We start from the raw sequence: 26752 nt of genomic DNA on the forward strand, positions 1-26752 counted from the left end.
GAATTGCTCTATATCAACGAATGTAATATAACAAAGGAGAGAAGCAATGGCAAGCCATAGAAACACCCAGGATGATCAACTGGATGCCATCCCTGCCACAGCCTGGAAAAATAACCCCCTCCAGTGTCATCCTTGCCTGGGGTGGAGACCAAACGATCGAGAAGTGCAACAAAAACCCCAGGTCCTGAATGTGGGGAGAGGAGTGGGATCGCTATCTGCTCTTCCTATTCATCACTGAACTTGGCAGGAACCATATGCTACAGAGCACATGGGCAGAGAGGTCTGAGGGTTTGCCCAAATAATATATAAAGGAATAACATAAAACAATTACAGATCTAGAAGTAGGCTCAGGATTTTGCTACTTGCCACTGCTGCTTAAGCACTTATATGAAACTAACTGGTAGGTGCATGACAATTTATTCAAGTGGAATTCCCAGTTTATAATACCTATATAAGTTGTCATGTCAAGTTTTTAATGGTAGAAAATTGAGACTGAGGTATGAGCAAACACAAAAAATCCTGAAATTTATGATTAAAAAGCAATTGGATAAAAAAATGGAGGAAAGAACAACTGTGATCAAAAGATTTAAACAGATTATTTGACAGACAACTGAGTCCAGTATATGCAACTATTCTATGTATGCTGACTTATATGTTCAAGTATACATATGTATACTTAAAATCCCTTCAAGTTATGAACACCTGATAGAATGGATAAGGATATTCTGTGGAGAAATTAACTGCAGGGTGGGCACCTGAGGGATGCAAAACAGATCCAGGCCAAATTGTCTGAAATTCAGACTGTGAAGGGTCAGGTCCCAGCACATGCTTCCCAAGACTTGGCCCAAGACTTCACACTTTTCATTGTTTGCTGCTGAATGCACCGTTTGCTGCTGAAAGAAATCAGGCTAGAATGTTATAGGGAGAGGAATCTAGTGATCTACTGAATACCAGAATAGAACAGCTGTGCCCTTTGGCTCAGAGCCTGTCCAACTTAAATCCTAAGGGAGAGCTAGACTCAGCTATATACACATTTACACACTCAGTTTGTTGGGGCTAATAGTTTTAAGATACTTGTCTAAAGAGATAGAAACCAAGAGGAGCCAGATCCATACTATAGTTCAGAACCACACCAGACTCTGGACCCATTTCCTGCACATCCCTCATCTGCCTTCTGTTTTTGGTAAATAATTTTACCAAATTTTTGCCTGTCCTATTGCCAACACATACACAGCACTGACATCCTCCAGTAACTGAATCATATCCTTCTTGGTGAAGTAAAGCATCAGGGCTGTTGATATAGGAAAGATAAAAGTAAATTGCCCCTACTCTGAAACCTGGAAGAGGCATCTGCAATAGCAGATACCCTGACAGTGAAGAGGCTTGGAAAATCAAAGATGCATGAGCAAAAATGTACAATAGCATCTTTAGCAAAAAAGTATGTGCTGAAGTCAGTGGCAGCAGCAGGAGAGCAGCACCTCTAGGAAAAAAAAAGAGGAATTGCTCCATATGTTTTGAATTGGAGGCCAATACATGAAAGAGTGGAATGTGAATCTTTCTAATGCTTAAAGACTACAGAAAGAGGAGTGCTTACTAATTATCTTTTGAATTGACTAATATGTCACCTGATGAGTATGTGCCTCTGCTGGGCCATCTGGGAGTTTAGTAGCTGCATGAGGCATTAGGTTACATTACAAAACACACAGGAATTCATTATCTGGGGCAATTCTCTTTCAGCCATCCAGCTATTCCCCCTACTTGAAGCCAATGAGTTTACTTTCCCATGAAACCTACTCTGTATTCACTCCCTAAAATAAGTACTAATTAGCTAAAGATAACAGTCAAATAAACCACTTTAATTGGGAAACAGAAATTGGCAGTTAAACATAAAAGTGTGTATGTAAATATGCTGATTATCTTCAGAGTTTGAAAAAACATCTGTTTTCTCTGCAGAATGCAGGTATTTCTTCCCAAACCATGAGAACACTGCTATCATTTGAGTGCCTTAACTATATAAATTGAAAAGAAGTCCAAAATAATTAAGACAATGTCTTTTTTCCCCCCTATATAGGAGACAGTGGACTGCCTTTTGCCTTGGTAATACACTGCTTTTAGTCCTTTAAGTTAAAAAATCAGAAACATTGTACCTTTCATTCCTTCTTCATGTTGTGAATGAAAAAAACTTCATGGAGCAAATTAAAAAGGGTGAAAAACATTGTCATGAATTTATTGAAAGACTTCATACTTAGTTTCTTACTTTGAACTTTATATTGTACCTTATGCATTTCAAATCCTGATACACTAGTTCAAACAGCTTTGTGATCACATCAAGCTATGAACTGCAGAATTATTAAAACAACATTGATGATTTTGTGTCAAAATCTTCAGGACAATATATATGTTCTTGTGCAATGTCCCAGTTCTGGAATCATTCTCCAAAGGAAAAACATTCTATCAGAACATTTTCAGCCACCTCTACTCCCCAGCCTTACAAGGTCATTCACTGTAAAGCAGTAAGGTCATAGAGTAATTATCCTCTCTAGACACCTTGGTTTTATTAGCATGACTATACTTATTACTGAGATGGTTGTAGTCATTCTATGACAGAATTAACATATGTAAATATTACAGTAGGTTATATCTACTTGGACTGAGCTTAATCTCATGTGGAGCCTGATTTTTGAGGTCCTTGATCATGCATTAAATTTTAAATAACACAGAATTGTCACATCTAAACACGTTTGCAGGACTGAAGCCATTTACAAAGCTAGTGTGGGTGAATGTTTGTGAAACCTGCATGGGAGCAGCACGGACCCTCTAGTCTTCATGATGGGAAAAATGTTTATTGTACTGTTCAAAAGATGAATTTTGTTTAGTTGTTTATTTTGAAAGGGGAAATACAAAGCAGATACTGAGGCAAATGATGTAAAGTCATCACTGAAGTAAGTGTTATCTTAAAACCATGCCCATGAGCTCAGGGACAGATGACTCTCAAGGCTACTTTAGGTTGAGTGAATGTCTGAGGACCTCATGTCTGTCATGCAGTAACCGTGAAGACTGAAGAGATTTCTTAGAACCTCTATATTACCTGTTTGGGATAGTCTTTGGCCTGTTCAAAAGTTTGTTTGGAAGAGTCTCATGGGATATGGCCCTGGACAGAAGAGAGATCCAGGAGAGCTGGTTGATTTTCAGTCCTCAGTTTCCAAGCATGGTCCATTCTGACATAGAAGAAATCAAGTAATGGTGGCAGTAGGCCTGGCAGACGAACAAAGAGATCCTGATGGAACATGGACACAAAAACAAACTGTACAGAATGGGGAAGCAGGGACAAAAAAACCCAGGAGAGATAACATACACTGTCACAATAGGCTGGGGACTTTCCTTGGTTATACCAGCTCTGAGCTGGCCATGAGCCCCTCCAGCCAAACACCCAGGATGGGGAATGCTTCTTGGGTCCTTACATAGGGATGGGGTTTGGAAAGCCAAAGCCCATCTGAGGCTGAATCTGGCTGTGAAAGGTAACAAGAAGGGCTCCTACACTCTTCCTTCCTTTTGTGGAATGTCACCTGCCATTAACCAGCAGAGATCATTGTATGGCAGGGTCAGGGGGAAAAAGGGCCTTTCCCTCAATTCTTCATGCAAAGGTGAGCAGGTGGCAAGGCCTACTGAATGCTGAAAATTTGATCACATAGTCCTTAAAGACCTCTGCAGGTCACTGTAAACTCAGACACAGGACCAAGTATGCAGGCTCTCATTAAAAAATCTGTAGTTTATCAGGAAACTTTCTTCTTCTTCCCTCTCTTAGCAGTGTGTTTACATCAATCCTGTGGTGTTCTTATTGAATTCATATACAAGCTTTTATTTCCAAGTTCCTTTAACCTATCTTTATTTGACTGATTCCAAAAAACAGGAAACTCCCTGCTTGTTTAAACATGGGGCAAGTATGGCAGCAAGAAGACAGTCAGAAACAACACTTGGTGCAGGAGATTATGCACTGGTTAAAAATAACCGTAATAGTAAAAGATACTGTGCCTGAATCAGCTTCCACAGAAGCTGCAGTCCATGGGCTGTTTGCTCACATTCGTCCCTAGAAAAATATCCATTAGAAACTGCAAAGCACTGAATATGAAATACCTTGAGACATTTATACTACAATCCCAGTTGCCTAAGAGGTTAAAAATACTTGGAAAGCCTCGTACCCTGCAGTGTATGTTCTGTGGTGAGGAAGCACTGCTGGAATGAATGCAGCTGCATTTTCAACTGGGTAAACTCTTTTCCGTAGACTTGCACCATTATCTGGAGTCTGCACTCCTGTTTCCAATTATGGGTCCTTATTTTTCTCATTCCAGTGAGGGAAGTGTATTCCCAATGTCCATGTCACAACCAAAGTTGACTGAAAAGTTCCAAAATATGAGGTCAAAAAATAAAAAAAAAAAGAGGAATAGATAAAAAAATAAATCTTCTGGTTTTGAGCCAGCTGGAGAACTGATAAAAACAATAGGGAGATAATGTTTTAACAGTCTGGACATCAATGGCTAAGTAAGGTACAACAGATATCAGTTGTTCACAGCCATTAATATACCTTGTGACCCATTTTGCTTCCTGGAGAAAGTATGAAGAAACATTAGATTGCAGCTGCAAGGTTCTTGCAATCTGTAGCCTTAATCAAGAGAGAGGCCAACAATACGTTACTGCTAGAACTAATGTAAGTGCAAAATTTTTACTGGCAGAATTAATCAGATTACCAACAGACATCAACTTCGTCTGCTACCTATTCCTTTTTCAAATCATAATGCCTCTGCACCAAGAAATCTCCACCTTTCTGCAGACAAAGACAACTGCAACAAGGAGAAACTCTCCCTAATGATGGAGAGCTGGGTGAGACTGCAAACACTACTACTAGCATCCTTGCACAAAGTGTGGTCAGCTCACGCAGCTGAAACTTCCCCCAGAGATAGAAGGCAAGGAACAGAATGACTCTCCTAATTGCTATTACTAGCAAAAGCAACTGTGCCAAAATACATCATCAGCACAATGTGGCAGCACAGGGTGAAGGCGTGCACATAATTTTCATCATTCTTTAATGGAAAATTGCTCACTGAAGATGAAGACTTATAAACTCTAATCAGCCTGTGGATGTTTCAGCTCCCATCCCTCTGGGTGTCGCAGGCTTTGGTGCAGGTTGCAAGAGCACAGAGAGGAGCAATCGTTCTGCCAGTGATGTCCAGCTGCTGAAAAACCACATAGAGAGATGTCTTTAATAGGTCTCAGCTTTTACTTGTGCCCAGGAACCCTTAACATCAGGCTTCGTGTGTGGACATAGCACGAAGCCTATTAGTGATCTCCTCAGGGCCATGGGCACAGCATGAGCATTCACACTTACATTTTTAGAGCAGACTGCCAGAGATGATCACAGAGTACAGAGCTGGCAGGGTAGACCAGCATGCACCAAGTTGGCAACAAGACATTTTGATTTCTCTCATTGTGGGGTGTTTAGGTATTGGTGTTTTTTTGGAAGTTTGCTTTCCCCCTCACCCTCCCAACATCCGCCTCCAGTTAAATGCATTTTCCCTTATGTCTGAATTGATTTTTGGTCCCAGGAAGGTGAAGGTGTCTATTAAGCAGAAGCGTGCTGGCTGCAGGGCAGCGTGTTCGTGGGAGCTGCAGGCACAGCATGGCAATTCATTTCTTTGCTACTCAGTTGTTTTGTCATGAATGCAAAGCCTAATTGAAGATAGTCAGTCTTTAATGAATAAAGCTTTCTATAATTTCCAGCTGTGGCCATGTAATCAGCGTTCATCCGCATGAAAAGGACTTTCTGTGCCCATATTTCATTTTGATGTGCATCTGTGCCCGTATTTTGCCCTTCTGATCATGTTGACAGTTTTCATCTTTATTAGTTCTGTCTTTCACTTCTATCTTCCTATTTGTGTTAGAAAACAGCAACAAAATCCCAGAAAGTCCCAATGGGTTATATTATCTAATAGTTTATTAGAGCACTCCTCTGAACTTGATAATTTAAATGAATTAAATTCTGTTTGTTTTTGCTTATTATTTTCCAACTCACTTTGTTATACTATTTCAGAATTTTTCTACTGTGTTATTTTTGGTCGCTCTCTCTCCACAGCACCACTGTGCCACTGCAACACACTTTTTAATTAGTTTCACCACAGTCATCAGCTTTGTGATTATCTCTGCATCTTGAACACCTGGTCTGACTTTAGAAATGACTTACCATCTGGTCAAATACTGGATAATTATAACAATTTAATGGCAGGATAAAATAGTGTTGGTTACGAGACTTGATTGTTCCTTCCATTCCTTCCTCATGCAGTTTGGTTGCATTACTTCAAATTAAATTAAAGTCCCATCATCAAGTTATCACTCTTGGGTGTTGCTTTTTTTATCCTTCATTCACAATACTCATAAACATCTCCTGGAGTTAGTTTAGTTTTAGACTCTCCAGACATCATGTCTCTAAGAACAGTGTGAATTACTGCTTTAGATTCACTGATATGATATTTATTCTATAACTTGTGTTGCACATCAATAAATGAAGCAATAAATGGGTCTTGTCTGGAAACTAAATGCTGAGACAACTGCAGGGGAGCCATTTGTCGTGAACACACTCAAATGGAATCTCACTAATGTGATACAAAATGGTGGCTTTTTCTGTAAAAGTAGTTTAATACTACTGTATGCAGCTGATATGCTGTACCAGCCTATAAATAAGCTGATTCTTGTGAAAAATCAGTGGATCGGATAATGAACCTCATGCAGACTTGTCATTTTATGATTGGATCATTTTATGACATTTGGGTGATTGGTTGAGAAAAATATCTGTGAAGCAACTTCTCCAGCTTTTTTTGTATACTAATAGAAGCTGGATTGGAAAAGTAAATAGATGTCATTCATATAACTTTCTTTCACATTATGCAAAGGAAAATATGCTCTCTAGATTTTTTTACACTTAAGTCCTTTCAGTACTTTTGTAGTTTGCTGAAGTTTATTGTTGTAATTATTCAGGTTGTATGATGATAATTATGTTAACAAAAGCAATAATAAAGTATCTTTCCACTGGGAAATGAATGAGAACAACCCTTTTGTAACTCTTTTTTTTCCAGATACTAGTGGCAAGAAAAAAAAGGCCTATTTAATTTTCTAGGGATTCTTTCTTGTATTAATAACAAAGAGTATTAGATTGATTTTTCAACCAGGTCCCTGGGAAACTAAATGCTTTTGTCATGTAATACTTCCTCCTAGCAAACACCAAGTTTAGTCTGTAAAAGCACCAAGTCTATAAAACAAAGAACACATTATTGAAGGTGAAGAATGGAAAGCCAATGATAATCAACAATGCTGTCCATGTATCAAATAAAATTCCCCTTATTATATCCAACACATATAGGATGTAACAGGGCAGTCTGAAACTTCATCCTTATCCACCAGAGAGGAGACTATACCACCAGTCATTGTGGTCATGGTTGCTGTCTCCTGAATGTGCTTCCCAGAGTCTCTGCAGGCTGGGCTACTTGCTTACCTCTGCTATCGCATATTCTCCCCTCTCTGAGGTGCAGAAAGAGCTCACAGACCATCCCATGATGCTGCTCTCTGCTGCTCCAGCAAAACACCCTCTGTGGTGGTGTCCATCAGGAAACCACTTCAGCTTCTGTCTGCTTAGAAAAAATGACTCTTTTCTTGCAAAAGCTATCTCTTTGCAACTTCTTTATTTCCAAAGGAATCACCTACAGAGAGTTTTTTGACAAGCAGAAGACAAGCTGCCTCCCTCCTGCCCATCTCACTTTGTGCTACCTGCTCTACTCTTTAGGCACACAGTGCAGTGACTTTTGATCACAGGTACATTTGCTGCAAGTCTTGGATGTGCCCCTGTCTTTCTGAGAGATAATTTTTAATTAAAACCTTTAAACCTAATAGCAGTTAGACCAAAATACCACCACGTACGAGACACCCATATGAGATCTGGTGAGAGAACATCAGCCTCTCCATGAGCTTAATGCACTTTTCTCTACTTACCTGAAAGTGACAAACTAATCACTCTTTAGAACTTTAGGGCTTTTATTTGCGAAAATAAAAACTCTTGAAGGCCGAAAAGAGCTAACTGGAAGGGACAAAAAACCCACAAAAAAACAAAAAACCAAAAAAAGTTAGTATACAAGTACATCATCAGTAGAACCTTGACTTTTCATGAGAGGAAAATTATTTTTGCAATAAATTTTATAATCAACCTAAATCCAAAATGTTCTTATTTAATCAGAAAATTCAGAGAAATATGGTTTGACCACTGCTACAAACTCTAATGGGTAAATTTAAGTTTTAAATCTGCAATCAGTTCCACTTGGGTAAACTCTTACACAGAACCACAGTGGTGTCTGATTGCAGAACTAGGGTCATGGCAATGCAGCTGCACTGTGGTCCCAAGTTCCTCATGGAACAATCCTGTGTAACAAATACCTAAATCTTCATCTGATACTTGATTTATCTAGGTAGTGTGAGGAACAAAATTTCAAAGTTAAAGCAAGCTAATTGTTGTCTTGCATTAAGATGTGGTAACATGTTTTTTTTAGTTTTTAAATTATACATTCCTTTCATAAGTAAAACACTCTCTGATGTAAAATAATAAAAGATGGGAATAAGTTTGCCTTACTTAAGTGTAATATTTTAGATGTACTGTGAAGCGGTAGCGAGTTCTTCCCACTGTCATTGTGTGTTTTCAGGTGGTGTGAGGGATGTGCTGTGGAAAGGAGAAATCCTCCCTTCCACACATACTCCTCCTGCTCCAGTCTCCCAAGCCCACTTCTTTGTCCTGTCCCCAGCTAGTGTGGTTGTGTCGGCTGCAAAGCACATCAGAGCAGATAGCCAGCTCTGTATTAAAATTAACCCAGAGCAGATTCTTATTCTGGTACCCTGCCTTTGTTCTTGCTGAAGGGTGAGAGAGAGTGAGGGCAGTGAGCAGGGAGGGAGGAAAGGGCAACCCTTTGGTTGCTCAGCTGGCTGGTACTGGCTGAAGGAGCTCATGGATATAGCAGGTGCTCTGGTTGGTCTCAGCAGACACAGACACCATGGAGCATTCAGAAATGACTTGTTTCTCCATCGTGCCCCAGCTCAGTGACACTACTTTCAGCCAGGACCACTACTGAAGTTCCACAGAGATGCCTTTCTCCAGTGAATTGTTTCCCTGCTGATGACAACTCACCAGTACAGTTTTGGTATACATAGGGAATGAAAATCAAGACTCCTAGAAAGACACTGATTGCAACAGGGGCAGGATGTCACTTTGGAAGAGGATAAAAATGCTGTAGAGAGATTGAGTTAACCCACTATGAAAAAAATTCAGGGTATGCAGCAGGTGAACAGAGGTGGTCTTAGTGCTAAAGAAAGTAACTGCTGGGACAAAACTTCAAAAAATTGGGGAATCACTTTTATTCATAAGCCCATTGAAATGTTAGTCCTATTAATTTATGTTTGCGTGAGAATAATCTTGTTTCTCATATCTTTCATTTTTTTTTAAAATAGCTAGGTCATATTGTTCCAAACTCACAAATTTTAAACCACTAAATCTAATTTTAGCTCAAAAAAATTAGAGATAGGTTGTGAGTTTCACAGGGTTGATCACATCATTTCTAAAAAAACCATGAGGCATCCTAGCAGAGGACAGTTTAAGACCAATTGGTTTATCTACAGATTTGTCAATGAAAAGAACTAAGGAAATTTTCAGAACCACAGGCAGTCCAAACTAGTAAAATAAGCCTTAAATATATTTAAAACACCAGCATGTATGTTCAACTTTGTACCTTGATATTATTAAAGATGTTATGGTTAATCTTGACTGAAACTAATAGGAGATATGGAAAATTGAAAAACTAGACTTCATTCTGTATTTCCATCCCTATAGGTGTTGCAACAAATGTCAGCAGAGAGGACTGACCTTGCAGTGTTCTCTTGTCATTTTCTATAATGAAAATATGATCAGAAAGAGAGAAATAAAAATGGGAGGGAGGGAGCTGAGTCATGTGGCTTAGCCTCTGGATATGATTCTGGGATAGCTGCAGCCAGAAGGGGAGATACCCTCTCTACCCTTGGCTATAGCAAGTCAATCCCCAGGGGAACTTGCACGTGAAGCACTGAAGAGGGCATCGTGTTCAAGCAATCCTCTGCATAAGATACTTCTGTGTAAATGTTATCATTTTAAAGAGTGGAATCAAATTAATTTGCTTCTGCCTCCTCTACTTCTCTCCTACTACAAATTTTTTCTCATGTTGCCAATCTGGTAGCAGGTTTGTCTGGGCTGCAAATAGGGGTTGCATTCAGGATCTCAAAGTGACAGTATGAGCCAACTGAACTGAAAGAATAAATCAATTACTTCAAAGACAGTAGGAGATTCAAAACTCCAGCTGAAGTTTAACCATTCCTGGAAGAAAGACAGAGGGACTGTGTTAGAGTGCATTGCTCCAAGTGTCTCTGGAAAACAAACAAATAATCAATCAGAGAAACAAAACCTCCCAACTAGCATTCTTACAGACTACTGTTGTAATATAGCCTTAGCCGAGCTACGGAAAATGCTGTTAGGTTTGATGTTCTCCTGGTGCCGACATGATAACTGTACAAGTGAACACAAAGGAAGACTTCCTTGGCAATCAAATGTTATCCTCAAGGAAAGCATTTTTTTTTTGTGCCAGTACATGACTGTTATCACCACAGATTCTATTAATGATCCATCTAGCCTGATATTATTTTTCAGAAAATGCTGAATATTTACGATAAATGGTCAAGAAATCCTTGTTAGGATTTTGCAATAATCTATTCATTCACCTTTATTAGTATTAGCCCTATGCCTTCAAACAGGAGGATTTATAGTTCTCTAGTGAAATTTCCAACAGTTATAGCTGTGCCACCACATAATATTGTTGCACAGCTTCTTAGTATTTTAGTGACAATTAAATAATTCAGAAAATGCTTCATGATTGCAAATTTTATGGTGAAATGGCATGCAACAGATGATGTTTTCTGTCTGTTCTGTTGTCTCTGTTTGTGGTTATAGGCAATTCTCCAGGCAGTACAGCTTCTCAGAGACCAGGGTTTGACAGCTAGGTTGGGACTCCTACAACTTTTCCTTCCTATGGTTTGTTTTGTGGAATTGATGTATGAATACAAACAGAGCAAGGTGGACTATACCTTGTAATTGTCCTTTTGGCCTAAAAGGCCACACTAGTCACATATTCTAGCTAGAATCACAGCAAGCTTTCCTCTGCTGACTGCATGAGTGAAAGTGCAAGTGCACCGCACACTGTGTCTGAGCAAGGTATTTCTTGCCCTGTTGTTCACAGCCCCAGCCAGACGCAGTCCGTCATCGCTATGAGAAGCCACCAGGCATCGTTTACTGGGCTGCTGAGTGACAGGCTCTTGCTGTTGCAGTCGTCCCACCTACAGCTGGCCAGAGCCCCAACAACTCCAGCAAATGCATTTACAGAACAATGCTCTCTTTGTTGGGTATTAAGAGCATTTGAACAGCTGCACTTCCATAGGAATATAGCCCACAAATAAAGCTTTGCCTGTGTTTAGGCCCAAACAGAATCCCTCCTTCACACCCAATTTCAAGGCCTACAGCTTGAATACAGTATTTACATTTCATATACAGGCAAGATGTCTGGCACCCTTATAAAAACATCATTATTTTTATATTCTGTAGATGCAGAACCATAGGCTCATTATGCCAAAGAGATGCCAAATCAGAGACTAACACCTACACCTGATTATGAAGCAATAATATTTTCTTACTAAAACGTATTTATGTTATATATGGTATTTCCATCATGTCTACAATAGCACCAGTGATCAATTATAAATCTTGCAAACCTTACTTGCCTCACTTGTCAAGTGGTTTATTATGAAAAGGTCCCTGGAGATCATCAAGTGACATAAGTTATTCCACATTAAATGGAAAATTGATCTGGTGGCTAAAGAAGCTGAAGTTATGATGTTTTCTGTACCAGAAATCTTGAATTTTCAACTTGCTATAGTTTGAAAAGAAATCTACTACACTTCATAATGTTACTGTAGTAATCTTTACTGAAGTGCTGCAAAGAGGTAGTTTTTCCAGGCAAAGGGGAACTGAAGTAGTTTGTTGATGGACAACACCACAGAAGGTGTTTGGCTGAAGCAGCAGAAGGCAGCACTGTGGGACAGTCTGTGAGCTTTCCCTGCACCTCAGAGAGGAGAGGATATGAGATAGAAGAGGTGAGGAAGCAGCCCAACCTACAGAGGGCCTGGAGTCTAGGTTTGGCCCAGACATTGCACTTCCCAGAGGTTTGTTGCCCTAGGAATTTGTAAAAGAGCTCAGAAGTTACGTCATCTGATAGTTAACTGGACAAAAACATTTCTGGTATAGCAATCACCTCAGTCTTCTGTGACATCTTAGGTAAACTTGTTGTCCTGAATGAACTGGGATACTGGAAAAAACAATCAATGGACATGTGTGAAGACATCCCTCCTTTGGATGGCTTAGCATTAACTAGGTGAAACCAAAGCAGCAAATGGTAGACAGATTGTAAACTAACCTGATCCTAACTGCATCACAACTTGTCTGTTACTTGCTGAGTTTTGGTCTCAGTTTTTCAACTAATAAATGCAAATAGATTTTCTTCTAGTCAGTATACTGACAGTACAAGGCTATGGCTTTGGTGTTTAAGTCTTTGCAGAGATCACAGCAAACTCAATAATGTGGATTCTGTCACTGGTCACCTGGAAGATTTAACACCTCCTCTACCACAGTGTAGCAAACTGAAGTTAATATAAACTTTAGAACATTTACATGGCCAACTGAAACCCCAGCAAAGTCCAACCTTTACCGAAAATCCATCCATACACATTCAGGACTCCAGCTGTTAGCTCTAAAGGACCTTACAAAAATGGATGGGATTTTACAGGCATCTCTGATTGTGTCTATTTATTGCTAAACACATTTGCATGGACTGAAGTAGGAATTCAGGAGTGTGTTTCCTATTTGGTCTCATTTTTCTTTAGCAGAAAATGGTTTTATATCTACATTTGACATGCCAAATGGTCTGTCAGCATATGTAGATCCCCTTCAAGCAGTAGCAGGGATGGTGCAGGGATGCCCTTGGCACATGCACAAGCAGAGACAGTGTCTGACATTGCTGCATATGTGCTGTTGAGTCCTCTGTGACAGACCCCTATCAGCTGTGACCTCACACAGCAATCCTTTTGAAGCCGAAGTGGTATCTTCTGAGTGTTGCTTTGCAATATGGATGGCCCAAGACCAAGTCCTTAAGATGGCTCTGAGCGTGTAACTGATATTCCCCCATGTGCTGCTGTCCTGGAAGGTGGCATCTCAGTAAGGAGTTGACCATCACCAGCTTCCGGATAAGTGCTTAGAACCTCTCTGAGCAGCAGTACTTCTTCCTCATTCAGGGAGGAGCACTGATGTCCCCCATAACTACCATCCACAGAGCACAGTGTACTTGAGAGTTAATTGAGTACCATGTAATGCTCATGTAGCTTACACTTAGTTCTCCAAAGTAGTCCTCAGAGAAGCCACCAAGTCCATCCCACATGTCCTTTGGAAGAGTTATGCATTTTCTTCAGTGAGGAAACTGCCAAACCTCTGTAGCAATGTGAAGTGATCAGGGACAGTCAACCACCTTCACTGGAAGCCTCCTTTTCTGGAGGAGGCAACATGACAAGGTCCAGCAGGCAAATATAGAAACTCATAGGAAAGCTGCAGACAGCTCAGAAATCACCACTAATGTATCTGTATGAAGTATCTCTTGTGCAGTGCATTCTACATTTGTAAAGTAGATATAGAAACAGCAAGTAGGGGAAATTAATGGGGAAGTTTAATTTAGCAGTATTTCGCTCCCATTTAGGAGGCATGCAGATAACTACACTGAGCTCTATGAAAAACAGTTAGGAATCAAAGAGGGTGAGGCTTGGACTTCAGTATCAAGTGGAGTTGCTCATTTATTTCTCTCTTTATCAGTCTACCTCCTGAGATATTATATGAAGAATTTAAAGGTTTATATTTTGAAAAAAAAGGATCCACATCATGCAAATATAGCACTTTTTTCTTCTAAATGTCATTTTTGTTGACAAGATTGCCAAGGGCTGTGGTTGGCCTAGGCAGGCTTTTTCCAAAGAAAAAAATATGGTTGGGAAGCTACACTTTATCCCCTGCAAACCAGATGCTGTCAAAAAGCAAGTGGGAAGTTTTCTCCCTCCCTTTCCATGTTAAGGGGTCCATAGCAGATTGTCTGATAATAGCTGTTTTGATATGACAAATGCTTTCTGCCTGAAAAAGTGTCGCTTCTCAAAAGTGTGTACAGCCACGTATTGTCATGGTAAGTTACTTTTTCAAGTAATTGCTCTCTTTGTAAGAGGTCATTCTATGTGATTTTAATAGATTTAGTGGAAACTATAAAAAGGCAACTGTGTTAATTTTAAAGAAAGAAAATTCTGTGGTTTATGAAGTTTTATTGGTTTCTTTGATATGCAGATTTGTATTAGCTGAGCATGAAATAAAAGACCATGGTGGCTGTACATGAGAGATAAGTAGGCGCATTCACATATTCATGCTTCATCTCTCTTTTTGGGGGTAGGGTTTGAATTTCATGCTTCAGTTCTCTTTTTGGGGGTAGGTTTTGAATTTACATTACTATGGACACTGTGTGAGGGTTGTCACCTGTGATTTTAGGCCCAGCAAGAGAAGGATTACTTTACTTCTGCTAATTTCTCTCTTAGCTTTGCTTTTCAGGCAAAGAGCCTGGAAAGTATCTCTTTTCAAAGTAGGACATTACAGGGCATTACAGTGCTTACAACAGTTTTGTCTTTCAATTTTGAAAATACCTATACCTGAGTTCTTGTTAGCTCCTCAGCTCAACCTATTTCCTGCTCATACTTTACGCAAGAGGGCATGGTAATATTTTATGTAATATGCATCAAATAAATATACATATATATGTTAATAGGACCTGAACATAAAGCATCCTTTGATGTTTGCAACTACCTCAAAATAATTTATAATAAGTGTACCTAATCAGAATACACAATAGCAGCAGTGACATTTTACACCCACTTGGTTTAAGAGTAACTGAACACACAATACTCAGGGCAATGAAGAGTGAAAGCCCTAATTTTAACATCATTCAGCTAGTACTTTAGATCCAAGCAATCCATTTCTCAGGCTATGCAATTAATTTTTTTCTCATGCATTAGTAGAGCAGAGTAGCACAGGAATGCATAAGTCCAAAAATCTATTTTTCCTTGACTTTTAAACAAAGACACCTCAAATCCTATCTTTCAAGTCGCATTGATTATAATTACTGAGCAGATCTTAAAAATAAAGATGCTGATTCTTTAATTTTCTTACACCAAAAGTCACTTTATGTAAATGTCCTTTTCCTCCTCCATTTTTAACAGAAAAAATCCCAGAAAAAAAGAATTCTTAAACGAAGCATTTGAAAATTTTACTGACCCAATATAGTAACTTATTCTGATAAACATATTAGCATGTTCCTACACGGGAATTGATGTAAACAGAAACTGTAAACTTTATGCCTTCCATTCAGCTGTTCTCTTTTTCTTCAATTAAAACTGCATTTACAGAGGCATCAAGAAATACCACAGAAAACTTGTTAACTAGGTTCCAACACAATACCTTCCTGAAAACAGACCAGGTCCTAATTTTTAGAAATGCCCCAGAAACCCATCTTATATCCATGACATGGTTTTTGTAACCTATATATTGTATCTGAGGGACCCAAAGTAGATCCACTTACTGCTCCAAACACAAACTCTTATTTAGTGTCTTGCAGCAGAGAGACAGTCTATAAACCAGAAGATACATCGAAATGACAACTAAAGCAACCCAAAATAGCATTGCTCTTGGGCTCACAGCTAGTTCTCTAACAGCAGAAGCAGGCAAGGCTCCAGCTTTTTCCATCCTCCCTACCCGTGTCTATCTAATGACTGTCCATGCTAAAACACTTGATGAGGCCATGAGATGGTTTGGTCATGTGGTTCTGTGACAACTTCACTCTCTCTTTGCATTTGCTTAGAGGATGTCAGAGACCTAGCAGCAACCCTTATAGGAAAAAGTCTTATTCCAGTAAAACCTTTGTTGTAAGAGCTTATTTGTCTGTGGAACTGTAATTTGTTGGCTATTATTTCTTTATGTTTTGCCATAGCTTTACAGTAATGGAAAAGGTGTTTTAAACAACCTTAAAAAACCCCCAAAACCATTACTTACACAGTAGGAAAGTGCAGCTTTTCTTCAATGAAATCATCTGACATGCATCTGTAAAACAAAAAATATTTGCATTAGGCATATAAGATACTTTTCTGAGATTAGACTGAAGAGCATGACAAACCATGACTGAATCCCAGTAAGTCCTAATGTGTTTTACAAATTGCTTGGGAGCAGGAACAAAAAGATTTGGCTACTCACATGAAAAGCCTTTGTGGCAGGGAAGATGTGAATCCATGTGGGGCAGACTACCAGGCTGTCTGTGGAGGAGTAAAGTTCATTAAACAGTTGAGGGCTGATAAGTGAGACAGGAAAAAGGATTTGCAAATATAAGAGACGTGTGAATGTTCCTATAAAGAATGAGATTTTGGTAGAGGAGCAAGCTGGACCATCAGCTATCTTTTCAAAATATCATTTCAAGACCTATAGAAAAGCCCCCTGTCTAAGTAATTTTTTGTTGTTCAGCTCTGAGGAGAAAATCAGATGTCTCATATGGATGTGGCACTTAGTGCCATGGTCTAGTTGGCAGGGTGGTGTTGGGTCGAGGGTTGGACTCAATCTCAGAGTTCTTTTCCAGCCTGGTTGATTCTGTGATTCACTGACTCTGTGAATTCTGCACACTTACTTCAGATAGTGGAAACAGTAAAATTTAGTGAAAATGTATTACTGAAAATGCATCACATGGCAAACTATCAAATTAAGAATGTGTTGTATCTATTTCATGTATAGCAGACTACAGTATCTAACAGCATCTTTTTGCAAGATAAACATATTTTAGGAGCTCGAAGTTTTATTTGTAATGACTTGCATGCACACTGGTTCTCCTCTAATGAAAACAGGAAATACTACCAGCATGAATGAATACAATGCTACCAGTCTGGGAATAAAATGCCATTTTAGTTTTGTTGGAATGTATGCCTAATAGGTTAAAATAATTACTATATTATTTTTCCAGGGTTGTGTGTGCTTCTTTGAGTACTTCCACTTCTTGTTTCATCATTTATGCACAGAGTGCTGACAGTATCCATCCATCTCATGTCTGTGAAACAAATCTCCCCGTTGTCCAAGCAGACTCCTTGTTACTGTTATCCTGAAGCTTTAACTGACAGCTCACTGCTATTCAATATCTGAATATTCTGAAAGATCAATATTCTGCCAGTTCTAGAAATGACTTGGTCAAATGTCTGATGTTTCATATGCTGCTTTATTAGAGCCGTGTTAGCAGAAATGTCTGTTTGTGCGTGTATGTGAACAGCAGGTTCATTAGGTTGACTGAGCAAATGATCACCTCATTTCTCATGAGGAAAATGCATTTTACCAAATCCTCGTGTTGGACCCAGCTTTGTTTACTGATTAAAAAGTCACATAACCTTTGGGTACATATTGCCATATTCCCTCCTCAGTGAGTCTGAATCAAGTTGGATAATTCAATGAGTCAAGTTCAGCATATTTGTTCCACATGCATCTCAAAGTACCAAAACCCAGAACTGTATCAAGTCACATGCCAAAATATGTGCTAGAAATGCCCAGGACTAGGAAAGCAGTGAGGCAACATTTTGTAATTGAAATTCAGCACCAGACATGCTGAGCTGAAACAATACATTATTATGAAATTCATCCCAAATTTGCATGCATATAAGAAGGTAATACCCTTTTTTGTCATATTACTGTGAGAGAGTATGATGGAATTAATTTAAACAAATACTTGAGGTTCCAGTAAAGATGCTATGTAGTGTAGTGACCTCTGTTATAGTTTATGTCACTATGGATTGTTAAATATAATAATTAAAATTGCAAGTTTACTGCATAATATCCCTCACCATAACTTATGAGAATAATGCCTCCCTCATTACAATAAAGCATAGTACCATTGCCTTTGTGCTTCACATAAGGGCATATTAGACATAAACAATAGGATGGATCCATTCACTGCCAGAGTTTGATGTGCTCAGTTGGTAAATAGTGACACAATTGTATATTGTTACACTGGTGGAAACATGAAGAAGATGCTTCATGGGGGGCAAGGGTGGGGGAGTGGGAATGGGAGGGCAGGCAGGAGAAGGTAACCCTTTAGGGGATCCAGAAAATTCCATTAGGCTCCATACTGTTTTTCCCCTGAAGGGTCAAATTCACAGCAAAGCACAGAAGTCTGCTGTAGTGCCGGGTCCCCAGGTCCTGTGGCAACTCATCTCACTGGAGGCAGCAGAGGAACATAGTTTGTTTTCAAACATAAATATATTGCAAGTATCATCCAGCTGAAGGAAAGAGCAATAGCTGATAAGAAAGCCATTCCAATCCTTCTCAAGGCACGAGTGTGCACAGCCCACTGCAACCTGCAACACCTTCAACTAGCCACCAGGAAGCACAGCAAAGCCTGGAGCTTGCCAAGAATAGTCAGTCATTGTTTCTAGATAAACTTTGTCATGATTGGAGCCTATGGAGGGCTATTCAGTGAATTACTGCTAATGACTTTTATTACCAGTATTAACAGTAATTTACTCACTGTTAATCAGAGCAGCCAGTTACAGAACTTCTCAGTCATTCTGAGTCCTCACTTTCCTGTTGACTGAAATACTTTATGCTACCATTAGTCACAAAGTCTCAGCAAACAGCCTGTAAATGTCTAAATTTCTGTCTACAGAGCCTGGATCTTGAAAAGTTACACCCTGCTTGTGTCTAATTTATTGTCAGTGTTTATGTTTGTGCCAAGACTCAGGATTTCCCACTGATCAAGATTTGAAATACATAGTCCTAAAATGTTCTTTAGGAGTGGGCTATTGGATTACTAGTAGAAAATCATATTCTGCTTAGTGAGACACTAGTGGTACATTCATTACATGAAAAAGTGTGTCTTCCTATCTAAAAGGCTGGTACGTTTTGCTTGGATCATTTAACTTGCTACCTGTAGGACTTATTGAAATTCTCATTCGTCTCTGCATTCATTGAACTGCAGGATATATTAAATATATGGTGGTGTAGGACCCTTGTTCAGGATGCTTGAATAGGCTACCATTGAGAGAGGGGTCTGGTTCCCCACCTCTCCAGTGGAAGATCCAGTTCTCTAACCTGAACAGAAATAGTAAAAACATCCTTTTGTTGTCAAGATGTAATAGCAGCAATAATTAGTCTTCCCCGAAAAGAAAGAGAGATGGAAGGGTAACACTGAAATGCAAAATAATCTCAAGTTAGAACCTCTTTACGTTATCAAAAAGGGCATTCTAGTTAATGATGCATTTATATTAGGGATACCCAAAAGGAGGGACAAAGAGGGTGCCTTTGTTAACACACCAACCAATTCCCTGTTAATTCATGCCAGTAGCAGAACCTGTGCTCCCTCCACAAAGTTCTTGTAACAGAAAGCATTTTAGAAGCTAAATGTTTTCTGGAAATCAATTTAAGATGGCCACTCCGCTTAATCAGCATGAAGTTCAGTTCTGCATCAGATTACTAAAGCATACCATTACCCCCAAGGGCTTAAAATTCCTGCAGTTTCATATCAGTCATTTTGCCATGAACACTGCAATTCCCATAACATGATCCAGGTCTTGGAAAAAAGAGTAGGAACAGTTAAAGTATCAACATTAGCTTGTCTGACATAGGCTACACTGATAAAATATGAATTTCCAGATGTTTGGCTTCAGAGCATTATTCAAACTGACGTATTGCAAAGATTTATCTTTATTCAGCCTATATGATACAACCTGGTCAGACACAACAAAAAATGAAATATTTTCTTTTTAAATAAAATAGAAGGTTGTTGAAACCTACCATTGGCAGTCTGTCCAATTTTGGTAGTGATTTACCAGCCTCCTGGTTGCACTTGACCAGAAGTGTGCCAGCTGCCTTTCTACACACTGGATGTGTTTCCTCTGGCTCAGAGGGGAGGTGGGTGCCTGGACATCAAACAGCCTTAGATGCCAGGGACGGACTGGGACGGACTTGGAGGAGGCCAGCCAAGTGAGGTGTTGTTCCCAGAGCTGTGTGGGGTACTGTTCTTTCTTCTCCCGACTTTTTTCTTTAAACAGAAATATTTTTTTTTGTCCAAATGGGAATAAAAACAAAACACGTATTTCTTCCTAAAAATGGAGTTATTCTCTACTCGAGTCTAAACATATAAATTCCTGGTCTGTCTGTCTGGAGGCAGGTAATAATTACTGTTTCGATAGATGTGATGGTCTCAGGATATGTGTGAGTGCAGGTTTATAGGGAGATGTAATAACTTCGATCAGAGCAGTGAACCAGGTTGGGCAACACAAATACATTTTGGGCACAGTCCCTTCAACAGATATGAAACACAAGTCTGTCTGAGACTGTGCCTAATAAACTACTTATAGATTTTTGTCTTAAAAAAAGGCTATTTCCTTACGGGCCTCTGTGCTTCCATTAAATCTTTGTGGGTGCCTTTGGTAACAAGGAATGCTATAACGGCTCTTGTGCGTATCTGGGAGCAGATCCTGGATATTTTCCCAATAAGATACAGATAGAGAGTGCTCTGTTCTGAATTTGGATGCTCAGGCATTAAAGTATTTCCTTTCAAGAGCTTAAGTGTGAATTTAAGGAACTGACAGTGGCACTGGATGTTCCACTTCCGGTTTACAGAGGTATCACGTGGAGCTGACTTGGTTCTGGCACATTCTTTGACATCTTGGTGCATGCTAGAAAGGTCTCTTGGCTTACCCCTGTTAGTGTCTCTCCTGACCCCATGAGACCAGGTCATGTACTGGCTTAAGTTTTGGGGGGTTCTTGACCCACTGGGTAGGCTGAGAAATGTGCTGGGGGTAGAGAGTGAGGTATTTGGTTAAGGTGTCCCACTACCCTGGTCTGCAAATTCATATAAACCCCCAGGGAAGGAATGTTTTGCTGTCAGCCAAAATTGCTCTTAATTCAGGCCAAGTTAAAGTGTTGGGGGAGAGACTGGAAAGAGTGGATTTACTTAGGTAAAATTGACAACACAGCTGCCAATGTTTATAAAAGACATGGGTCAAGAAATGAAAGAAAAGAACATACTTATTCTATTTAATTTAAACCAAGGGGTTTCTCTCACCTCACTGCTGGCTGATTTGCTGTAGACATTCCTCAGTCTACCTGCTTAGAGATTTTGTCTCTCTGCATTTTTTCTGTCTCAGATTGCATCCACCACAGAGAAAAGTACTTCCTGATAGGGCATATTTGCTTTCCCAGCTAATCCTGCTTTCGAATTCCACTGATTTAATATTTTTCTTCAGAATACTTTTCCTTTCTTTTGCAAAAGATATAGTCTAGCTCTCCCTTTTTAATTAAAATAAACAATGTTATAATCACTCTGCTAAAACAGCTGTTATCTTCTTTCCTCGATTGTAAGTAACCATTGTGTGACAGTGTTGTCAATGCTATTAATGACCAAAGCAGCAGTTTCAGATGAAAGTTAGAGGGACCTACCAGAGTTAGATGAGTAATGGGAATAGTGACAAATGTAAGCTGGAGTAGAAGGTAACTCATACTGACATGAAATATTAACACTTTTCATCAAGTGGTGTTTTTTTTGTTTGTTTGTTTTATTTTATTTTTATTTTTTTTCCTTTTAATTTTCCATCCAAATAGCAAGGAAAAAGTATGTCTTTAGATATCAAGAAAATGTCAGCCCCATGCAGAGAAGCAATATAAAACCAGATAGTTAGAAGATACTGCATATATCAGGGTTTGAAAACAGTTTGTGGGTCACTGCTGCCTTCACATATTATATCTTATGCAGTTTTGGTCATTCCTGTCACTAAAAGGTAAAACTATAGTCCAGGTAGAGTAGTGAAGTGATTACTGGTGTGAAAACCTTCTATGTGATATTAGGATGAAAGCTAAAAAAAATATTTTTAATTTTTTTTTCAAAAAGAGGAATATTTTAACAGATACTACTTATGCAAACGTTGAGGTTTTTTTCTGGCTACCTACTGTTATGACTAGTCTAGAGAGGAAATGTATAAGGTGATATTAAATTGTCATCTAAAATAAATGGGAAGATATGTTGGATGCAGGAGGTAAAAAGAAAAAAAATCAATTGGAAAAGGAAACATTTAAAAACTAGCACTTGAAACCAGAATATATAATTCAGTTCTGTAACCCCAGGACAGATATCACTCAAGAAAAACACTTTGCAGAAGGCTAAAAAGGATTAGACACAGATAGGTGAGCAAGATGAATATCATTCAGTTATACTTGTTAGGATCAAATTTATAAGGAAAACAAGTCATTTGTAGTCAAATAGCTCCCTGAAGTGAAAAAGAAACTTCCCTTTAGTTGTATCACAATGCTATAGCTCATTACAGGTGGCTTTCACCTTGGCTTAAAGCCCTTGCCCTAGGCTGTTGTCAGGCACAGAATATTGATCAAGAATGACTGGTAGCTGAGGACAGGATGGAGGCGACCCGTTCATAGAGATTTCTTGCCCTTTTCCTTTCATGTACCTTTTTTGTCTTTTGCTCCTCCCACAGTTTTCATTTTATTTGCCCATTTTCATTTTTTCTATTTCCCCTACACTTCTGTCTTCAATTTTTTTTTCCCAGTCCCTCTCAAAGAAATTCTTGACCCTACAACCTTCTCATGCTGTGTATTTATTTTACTCAAAGAATCATAAAATGGTTTGTTTTGGAAGGAACCTTAAAGATCATCTAGTTCCAAACTCCCTTCCACTAGGTCAGGTTGCTCAAAGCCCTGTCCAACCTGGCCTTGAACACTCCCAAGTGGTTCAGCTGCATTACCTTGTAGATGGATGTAGACTTCAAACAGGGCCTGGGACTGACTTCTGCTCAAACCAACCCACAACATCTCCTCCAGCATTGTGCTCTCTGTACTAAGATGTTCTGGTTTTGAGACACTGGACCCACCTGAAGATCACCCAGTCTATTCTTGACTGGTTCCCGTGCATCCATGCCAGAAAGTCCATTCTGCATGATGGGAGCACTGAGCAAGCCTGACTCAGAGCACTGAATAAAAGATATGAAAATCTTTGCTGAAGTTGGATAAATAGATCAATAGATTGATTTTAGAAAAGTCCACTGCTGCATGGCATAATTACCATTTTGGGACAGAGGTATGTGCATCCTGTGAATGCTGAAAGGGAAATTAATCCAGTCAACACAGAGCAGTTTATTTTAGCTTTTTTTTCCTATTTTTTTTGTTGTTGTTATTCTGTTGTTTGTTTGTTTGAGTTTTTTTGTTGCCATGTTCCATGTACATGCAGGTACAACCTAGTAAAATGTCCAAGCAAAGATATTACAGCTAGATGTCAGGAACACCTGGTCAGGATGACTTTCAGTGTTCGATTTCTGCTCTTAGAAGAAACTTAGGATGTTACAACTCTACCATCTTCAGTTTATGTAAATCTAATGGATTATCACCCAACATCATCCTCAAAGAAAATATGCAAAAACTCCTCAAATGGTCACTATATTCACTGTTTCCTGGTGCTTAAGAAGGGACTTGGCTGATGGTCTTTTCATGGACTGCCACGTAGTGGCCCAATAGCGTTTTAGAGACATGTAACCTTTTTTGAACAGCAGTTACCTTAATATTAATTTCCTTTCGCTGATATTCAGTTTGAAAGTAAAATCAAAATTTTATTGTCATTTCCTCCCCAAAGGCAAAGCCTATGAAGATCCACTAGAAGGGAGAGGTAGTTGAGACAATAGTCTTCTCATTTACTGATGGCTTAGCTCATGTCATGATTGCAGTAACTTGCAGTGCATAGGAAACGTGGGTATTAGAGGTGACATGACAAACCTCTCACTGTGTTATCAACTCTCACACAGTGTGTGTGAATACAGTGGCTGTGGGTCTGTGAGAGGGAGAGAGTCCAGCTGTTAGACTAATACAGTTGGATAACTCTATCTCTGAAGATTTATTTATCTTCACCCTCAGTATTGTGGAGAGATCAGTCCCAATCCCCAGCTACAGCTGAGCTGTGCTGGAAGCAGTGGGCACTGTTGGCTGATGGCTCTGCTGCTATCCTTCTGCACAGAAGAGTGTGACGGCTCAGACTGCACCACTGCTCGAATGCTGTCCCCAGACAATTTCTTTCACCTATGGTCTCTAGCACAACTGACAGGTGTGAAGATGGCTGGCATAAGGAGAGGGTTTTAAAGGACCATTAGAAATGGAGAGTGCGCTACTTAAGGAAAGGCAGAAACCTTATTACAGAAATTAACTAACGTTCATCCTTTGATGTCACTGGGGGTGAGTTTGCCCACAGGCTATTTTTTCTTGAGGAGTTAGTTGGGGTTTTCTTGCTTATCTTTTTTTTTCCCAATGGAAAACAAATGGAAGGAAAGGAAAGTTATAGGCAAAATTAATTGCCTCTGACTTCAAAGCAGAAATGTTTCTCCTTTGGAAATTCATGCAAGTACCGGATAGTGTTAAAGTATAGTAATGCAGAGATGTATGGATAGTATCATATACAGCACATCCCATGCTGTGTGAGCCAGCAAACACTCCTAATCAACAAACAGACAAATGCAGCCACTTTATTGTTTATTCTCAATGAGCCAATTTACAAGAAGTGAGTTTCTTCATCCAAAAGGTCTGAGACCTCATATTATCTGCATTGATTTACTTTGTCCGGACTTGAGGTTTTAGAGATTAAATTAAATCCAGGCAGTTTCCAGACAGATAAAAAGGTGGATTTCTCACCCACAGGAGTTGCAATCAAAGGTGGACAGATGGACAAAAAGTTAGGGAGGGGAAGCTAGGAGACATGTAGCTCAGTCCAGATTCAAAAGGTGAATTAAGGCATTACTTTTAACCCAATCATTTCACAAACATCTCAGATTAACATTCATTGTCCTTATAGTTTTTGTCTGCCTCTCTCCTCCTTTTTTTCTTTATTTTTCTTCAGCGTATGTTTCCTTTTCTTTGTCTGGTGCATAGCTAATCCAGTGTGTGTACAAGGGTAGGTGCTTAAGACAATTGCTCAACCTTGAAAGGAATTCCTACCTGCAATCACTAACTGCCTAAAAAGGATTTTGATCCTGCCCAGTAATTGTCATTCACCTGTGACCCCTTCTTGGTAAACTCACAGTTGTCTCACTATTACTTAAAAAAAGGTGTTTGGAGTGAAAACACGTTCCATTAAGCAGGCAAGTCTAAGCAAGTGCCTAACACCAGTGCCTACAAAGTTCATCAGAGGAATGCTGATTGATTTTCTTCAAATAGACCAGACGAGGGATAGAGCACTAGGCTTGTCTAAACAATATGCAAGTCAGCATGGGGCTATGCGTTTTCAAGGAGAGCAAAAATGGATTCATTCCAACTGCAGGATATAACACTGAAAATAACCTAAATGCAGGAATTTAGTCTGAAACTTTTAAAGGCTTATTTTCCATTGTTTGAAAGAGGAAATATTCTCATTCCTCATGACCAGATACTCTTACTTTTAAAATCATGGCATTAGCACCTAAATGCAGTTTATGTTACAGAGTTTCTGCTTTATCAGTAAATAGCTGCCAAACAATTACACACAAAGGAGCGTAAAGGGGAGCTGAATTGAAGAAAAATAGTTTTGGTCCCTAAAACTAGTGTATTAATATGTTTTAGTGATCGAAGACATGTTCATAGAATCGTAGAATCATAGAGTATTCTGAGTTGGAAGGGAACCCATCAGGATCATTGAGTCCAACTCCTGGCCCTGAGCAGGACACCCCAAGAATCACACCATGTGCCTGAGAGTATTGTCCGAATGCTTCTCGAACTCTGGCAGGCTTGGTGCTGTGACCACTTCCCTGGGGAACCTGTTCCAGTGCTCAATCACCCTCTGGATGAAAAGCTTTTTCTTAATATCTGACCTAAACCTCCCCTGACTCAGCTTCATGCATTTCCTCGAGTCCTGTCACTGGTCATGAGTGAAGAGATCAGTACCTGAGCCTCTGCTTCCCATCATGAAGGTGCTGAAGAGTGAAATGAGGTCTCCCCTCAGTCTCCTTTTCTCTAGGGTGAACAAACCAAGTGTTTAACACCTTGCACAATTTTCAGGAAGCTGAAAAGTGTCTAAGACAGCAGACTTCAGGTTCTTGCCTGATAAAGGAAGGCAAAGCCCGGAATCCCTGAGCTCCAGAAAGTCCTGCCCCCCCGCCCCAAACAATTTTACATCAGAGCAAGATCCAGCAAAGTGGAATTTCTTATTGCATGGGAAGACATCTCTAATTTGTCTCAATACCTGAAAATGCTATAACCTGTCAAAACAATCCTAACCATAACTGACAAGATTCCTGGATCTGCTTGGGTTCTCCAGCTGTCTGGCTGCAGAGCTACTAAGAATCCCAGCATCTGGAAGCCTTTACCTGCCTTGATTTTCTTCCCAGGTTGATGGGGGCTTTGAAGTTGCCAGGCTTCCTGCTGCAGAGTTAGGCTCCAGCTATCAGGACAAGCTGGCAGAGAATCAGTCAGGAAATGTTCAGAAAAAGTTCCAATCCATTGGCAAGGAAATCAAGATTTTCTTTTCCTTATTTG

At 39.5% G+C, this 26752-nt stretch overlaps 1 long non-coding RNA gene across 1 annotated transcript; it reads right to left on the minus strand.

The window, feature by feature from the left end:
• Positions 1 to 5104: 5104 nt before the first annotated feature.
• LOC127463417 (uncharacterized) lies at positions 5105 to 26752 on the minus strand. Its single transcript, XR_007900826.1, has 3 exons — positions 26584 to 26752; positions 16283 to 16330; positions 5105 to 5231 (listed from the first exon to the last, which is right to left on the minus strand). It is a non-coding gene; the product is annotated as an uncharacterized LOC127463417 (long non-coding RNA).

This window comes from Manacus candei, unplaced genomic scaffold (genome assembly GCF_025592945.1).
Source record: "Manacus candei isolate 608988 ecotype Guabito, Panama unplaced genomic scaffold, ASM2559294v1 h1tg000159l, whole genome shotgun sequence".
NCBI classification, from domain to species: domain Eukaryota; kingdom Metazoa; phylum Chordata; class Aves; order Passeriformes; family Pipridae; genus Manacus; species Manacus candei.